This window comes from Bufo gargarizans, unplaced genomic scaffold (genome assembly GCF_014858855.1).
Source record: "Bufo gargarizans isolate SCDJY-AF-19 unplaced genomic scaffold, ASM1485885v1 original_scaffold_1539_pilon, whole genome shotgun sequence".
NCBI lineage: Eukaryota > Metazoa > Chordata > Amphibia > Anura > Bufonidae > Bufo > Bufo gargarizans.
Genome location: NW_025334405.1, coordinates 354,033 through 360,476, shown reverse-complemented (window position 1 = coordinate 360,476; position 6,444 = coordinate 354,033).

Below are 6,444 nucleotides of genomic sequence, written 5' to 3'. Positions count from 1 at the left end.
AGGGATGTGTCGGATAACAGGGCCGCGGTGGTCTCTCTTGATGCTGCCAAGGCTTTTGACAGTGTTGAGTGGGCTTACTTGTGGGCGGTCATGGCTAAAATGGGCTTCGGAATGGATTTTATGAAGTGGGTTAAACTTTTGTACTGTGAACCCAGGGCTAGAGTACGAGTTAACGGGCATTTATCGTCAACTATTGCTTTGGAGAGGGGGACAAGACAGGGCTGTCCGCTGTCTCCATTGAACCCTTAGCTTGTATCCTGCGTTCTACTTCTTCTGTGGGTGGGTTATTGCGGGGCTCAATGGAGGAGCGAGTATCGTTGTATGCGGATGATACATTGATATATGTGAACGATCTGGAAAAGTATATGGATGCAGTAATATCTGTGGTATCTCAGTTTGGCGACCAGTCTGGATTACTAGTAAACTGGGATAAGTCAGTGATTCTTCCAGTATCCTCTCAAGTACCGTCACGCACTGCTGCCTTCTCCGGACTTAAGGTGGTGCAATCCTTTAAGTATCTTGGGGTAATAGTGTCCATGAACCCTGCAGATTATATTACCAGTAACCTCCTACCCTTGTTGGAGAAATTTAAACATAAGATCACAGTGTGGCATAAACTGCCTTTGTCAGTGATAGGAAGGGGAAATTTGTTGAAAATGATCCTTATGCCGCAATTGCTTTATGTCCTGCACAACTCCCCTGTTTGGATTCCCGTGCATTACTTTCATAAAATTTTACGACTGTTTCGCTTTTTTCTGTGGAAAAGTTATAGGGGGAGAATAAAGTATGAAACGCTACAGAGGAACAAAGATGCAGGGGGACTTGCTCTGCCCAACCCTTTACTCTATTTTCTGTCGGCCCAATTGCAGCATTTTAAAGGGTGGGGAGTGGGGGGTAGCCCAGGTATGAAGAGTGGACGATTGATGGAGTGGGCGTCGAATAGATCTCCCCCATTGACGGCCGTTGAAGGTAGGGTAAAGGAAGATGTGGGGCGTATCCCAATACTAGTGCTCATGAGGAAAGTCTGGTGTAAAACCAAACATATTTTGGGATTAGAGGGGTACGTCAATATCTCGCCTATTTGGAGGAACCCAGCGCTGCCAGAGTTGGAAGGTCTAACTGGGTTTTCTGGGTGGAATAACAAGGGAATATGGAATTTGGGCCATATCTTCTCAGGCGGGGTATTGAAGCAATATCAACAGCTGTGCTCGGAGTTTGGGCTTCCTTCCTCGCAGTTCTATAGATATCTTCAGCTCAGGCATGCACTAGACGCTCAGGCTAAAGTGGCCCCAATAGTATTTACGTCCACTCATGCGCTGAACACAGTGGTGGCTGCTGGTTCGGTGAAAGGGGCAATCTCCGTGATGTATCAGGCCTTGCTAGAAGATTTTCTTAAGGGATACCCGCTAAAATGTAGGCAGCAATGGGAAAGAGATTTGGGTGGGCTTACAGATGCGCAATGGTCAGAGATAGTGGCGCTTACTCCCGATCTATCTCTCAGTGAGGCGGCACGTCTCTCCCAGCTGTATCTAGTGCACAGAGTATATAGGACTCCGATATTTCTGCACAAAGTGGGTTGTAGGGATAGTCCCAATTGTCCGAAATGTGGCAGCGCCGAAGCTGATCTTCTGCATATGTTATGGTCATGCCCTTCATTGACCTCTTATTGGAGAGCAATACTACATCTTGTTAATAAGGTACATAGTACTAAATTTAAAATGGATCCAAAAATTTGTATTCTGGGAGTACTGCCAGAGGAAAATTTGCAGTCTACAGTAGCTACGGGAATAGAAAGGATGCTTTATCAGGCGAGGAAGACTGTCGCAGCAAAATGGATACAGGGGATACCCCCGGAAGTACCGGAGTATGTTGCTAGAATGAATGTGGTAGTGCGTCTTGAGAGGAGTGTATACCAGAAAAGAAAATGCTTGACTAAATTTGAGGCTATTTGGGGTAGCTGGATAGATAGGTCGGGATGCTGTAGTCCTTGGCTAGCATTGACGAGGAGTGCTTTGATTGCCCGGTAAGGCTACTCTGGGGAAGTGACTGTGTACATCCTGGTGATAGGTGGAATGTGTGGTGTATGATTGTTGGTGTCTGATGTGTGATGTGTGACTGTGGACTGAGTGCCATGTCTGTATGGGAGTTTACTTACTTGGGGCTCATAGCCTGTATTGTTTATTGAGTTCAATTGAACTGGTGCCGATAGAATGAGGAGACAAGGAATTTGGAGGTAGTTATGCTCTTATTGCAATGATGTCCTGCTCTTGGAAAGTTTGGGAGGGGAGGGGGGGGGGGCTGTTTATAGGGATGTTTGTTGAGGGAGAAAAACAATTAGATAGATAAAGATCTAGATCTAATGTGTATATTCCTACGATGTCTTATGGTCATGGGATGTATATTATGTAAAATGTGCATATGTAATATTTTGTACTTTTGCCTTTTGTACATGATGTCTTTTGATGACCGGATATTTGATTTGACTGTCATTTGATGATGAAAAAGGAAAATTTGATAATAAAAAAATTATCTGATTAAAAAAAAATGCACTTGGTGACAGGCTCAGCTTGCCCCTGATGTAGTATATGGCCACAAAATAACCAGACTATTGATGGTTAAATGCACTTGGTGTGACAGCTTGACCCTGATGTAGGATTTAGCCAAAAAACAACCACACCATTGAGGGTTAAATGCACTTGGTGACAGGCTCAGCTTGCCCCTGATGTAGTATATGACCAAAAAATAACCAGACTATTGATGGTTAAATGCACTTGGTGTGACAGCTTGACCCTGATGTAGGATTTAGCCAAAAAACAACCACACCATTGAGGGTTAAATGCACTTGGTGACAGCTTGCCCCTGATGTAGTATATGGCCAAAAAATAACCAGACTATTGATGGTTAAATGCACTTGGTGTGACAGCTTGACCCTGATGTAGGATTTAGCCAAAAAACAACCACACCATTGAGGGTTAAATGCACTTGGTGACAGGCTCAGCTTGCCCCTGATGTAGTATATGGCCAAAAAATAACCACACTATTGATGGTTAAATGCACTTGGTGTGACAGCTTGACCCTGATGTAGGATCTAGCCAAAAAACAACCACACCATTGAGGGCTAAATGCACTTGGTGACAGGCTTAGCTTGCCCCTGATGTAGTATATGGCCAAAAAATAACCACACTATTGCTGGTTAAATGCACTTGGTGTGACAGCTTGACCCTGATGTAGGATTTAGCCAAAAAACAACCACACCATTGAGGGTTAAATGCACTTGGTGGCAGCTTGTGCTGGTGCACCACAAGACACAAAATGGCCGCCGATCACCCCAGAAAAAAGTGACTGAAAAATGCTCTGGGCAGCCTAAAAACAGTGAGCAATTCAATAGCAGCAGTTCAATCATCCACAGCTGCAGATCGATCTCTGAATGAAGTCTTTTGGAGGAGTTAATCACTGCCTAATCTCGCCCTAACGTCGCAGCTGCAACCTCTCCCTATGCTGATCAGAGCAGAGTGACGGGCGGCGCTATGTGACTCCAGCTTAAATAGAGGCTGGGTCACATGCTGCACTGGCCAATCACAGCCATGCCAATAGTAGGCATGGCTGTGACGGCCTCTTGGGGCAAGTAGTATGACGCTTGTTGATTTGCTGCTTTGCAGCCTTTCAAAAAGCGCCAAGAAAGCGACGAACACCGAACCCGAACCCGGACTTTTACGAAAATGTCCGGGTTCGAGTCCGTGTCACGGACACCCCAAAATTCGGTACGAACCCGAACTATACTGTTCGGGTTCGCTCATCCCTAGTCTTGATCTTCCTCCGACTTGGAAGATCCATAATGTTTTTCACAAGTCCCTATTAAAACCTTATGTTCAACCCACTGTACCCTCCTCTTTGCCTCCTCCTCCGATTGTGGTTGATGGTAATCTTGAATTTCAGGTCTCAAGGATTGTGGATTCCCGTGTTGTCTGCGGTTCTCTCCAGTACCTTGTTCATTGGGAGGGTTATGGTCCTGAGGAGAGGATGTGGGTCCCAGTGACGGACATTAAGGCCACTCGTCTCATCAGGGCTTTCCATAAGTCCCATCCTGAGAAGGTGGGCTCTGAGTGTCCGGAGTCCACTCGTAGAAGGAGGGGTACTGTCACCGCCAGACATTTGAGAAGCTCTGACAGACGTTCTTCGGAACCTCCTGCCTGAGGTTCTTTTGTTTTGCTTTTGTTTTATCATCTCGTTTCCCTCTCTCAGCTGTCATCTAGTTACACTGATTGCATCCCTTTAAATCCCCTCCCATACTGCATCACTTTGTGGTTTATACAACTTCCTGGAGTGTGCTGATGCTAGAAGCTGTTACTACTGCATCCACAAGATAAGTCTGTTTTCTTTATTTCTGTTTGCCTGTGGGCTTGATCCGAGGTGACCCTGACTCCCTCCGTATTAAGTGTAGGGAGCCGGTGGTCGTGTCCCCTCACTATTATAGGGTGTTCAGGTGCATACAGTCGAGGAATGAGGGTATGCAATTTTCTACCATTGAGATTTTTGCATAGGCTGAGCAGTAAGGGAGAGAACTAGGGCTCTTACAGGGCTTACCCTCCTGTTCCTTAGTTTTGGATCAAGTCAGTCGGATCTTCATTTGTGTCTTCTAGTTTTCTGTAACACCATCCGTGACACAGAAGCAGAGAGGATACGGTCCCATCACACTATTCTTGCATTACTCTCTTGTTGAATGATGACCACTGATTGGTAGGGGTATGACCAGACGGTCAGGTCTCTACATGCAGTTTTGGAAGCCAAATTCAGGAATGGATCATAAAAGGAGAGAAAGTATTCTGGACAGATACAACTCTTCATCTTTTTTTAAATTCACTCCTGGTTTTGGTTTCCAAAACTACATGCAGAAACCGGACCGTGTGCCCGTACCCTCCATAGATCAATGACATAGAGCTGCTGTCCCTTAACTGATACTGCAGAGTCTCGGTGTATCCTATGTGATGCAGCTTCAGCCTGTCTGCCCTGTCTCCTGCTTGGGATCAGTTTCTCCCTGTAAACTCTTACAAGTAGGAAGCTAAAAAAAAGCAGTGTGATAGTTCATCTTATACAAATACACTGTAGATTCGGCACACAGCACTCACAGATAGACAGGCAGTGTGAGTCACTGTAGTTTTCTTTAGCTATGCAACTATACCCTGCATGGACCACAATCTGACACTAGACTCCCATTCTTCTAGATAGACCAGAAGTCACATCTTCAGCAGAACTCTATGCATGGATAAACAGGGAATTACTGATGGCGATCTGAGTGTGAAGGGGTACAAACCAACCAGTAAGGATTTGTTGGATGATGATGATGCAATCCTATAGTTTACAGGAAGTCAGCAATGCAGGAGAGACTGAATTACTGTCTGCACTGAAGACCAAGGTGATGATCACTTGTCTTAATGGCCATAAGAAAAAGATGGAGACAAAATGAAGATTACCAAGACCCAAGCCAATGTTAAAGCACAATGTACGACAATGAGCAGTCCTTCAGGTTTCCTTCTTTAATTATCAGATGGTGACAGGATCCAATGCTCTAAATGGGTGGCTCTGGTTGGGTAAGTACAGTATGAAACTATGGTGGACAAGTGGAGCAGTGCCCTGGATGCAGCCATTAAATATTTGGTAGACACTGCACACCTTTCTATTGACCTGCACACTGAATTCCTGTCCCATTCATCATCAGCATTATTATTCTCATCATTACGGTTGTCAGTCATCATTAGTGTTTGACTCTGTGGGATGAATTCTCATGGACAGTCTCTGCTGACCTTTCTTCTGCCCAGCAGTCCATAGCCGGATGTCCACGGAGCTGCTTGCTGGCTCCCCACCGATGTTCAAGATATATGAAATGTGCTTACAAACACATATTTGTATTCTACGGACCCAAAACCAACAAAGCGAACTTCACACCAACCGTGAACTCGATGAACTTCTGCCCAAGCCTTGGCTGCATGGAGGAGGCGGTTGTGCTCACGGGTAAATTTCTTCACTTACAAACAGAAGAAAAAAATGTGGAATTTGTTTCTTGGATGCAAACGTGAACTCGTCCAGTTTTGTTATTCTGTGTCATTCCTGTATGTGGAGAAGAGCCAGGGAAGGGTTCACTGTGGACTTGAAGCTTAGGAATACTGGGCATATTGTGACCACAGAAGATTTCATAAACTGCGTTACACCTTAATGGATCAGGTGTATGGGCATCTAACTCCATATCCGCCTCCGGACCGCCTAACGCAGGATTGCGGTCCGGAGGCGGCCGGTTTATTCCTCTTTGACGCGCCGGCGCGTCATCTCGTGAGACGCGAGATTTCCTGTGAACGCTCGCACACAGGAGCGCGCGTTCACAGGAAACGGGAGGTAAAGGAGTGCATCTACAGCCTGCTAGCGGCGATCATTCGCTGGCAGGCTGTAGAT